The sequence below is a fragment of the Macadamia integrifolia genome, chromosome 8 (genome assembly GCF_013358625.1).
Source record: "Macadamia integrifolia cultivar HAES 741 chromosome 8, SCU_Mint_v3, whole genome shotgun sequence".
NCBI lineage: Eukaryota > Viridiplantae > Streptophyta > Magnoliopsida > Proteales > Proteaceae > Macadamia > Macadamia integrifolia.
In genome coordinates, this window is record NC_056564.1 from 28,601,664 (window position 1) to 28,601,938 (window position 275).

The following is a 275-nucleotide window of genomic DNA, read 5'->3' on the forward strand; positions in this document are numbered from 1 at the left end:
TTTTAAAGAATTTTTTTTTAATAAATAGAAGAGTTTGTACCCAAAATAAGTCATGACTAGTTAGCATGGTAAGTTTGGCCCTCCCGGTCCTAACCCGCCTGCCCCATAAGCCTAAATGGGGTTTGGGCTAAGATTTTTAACCCTGAAAGTTGGTTAGAGTTGAAAAATATTGACCTGCAAGTTGAAGCCTAGGCCTAGCTTGGCCTAGTCCGGCCCAAACCACTCAGATTTATATAATATAATTTAGGACTATTGCCATATTATTTTATTGAGAA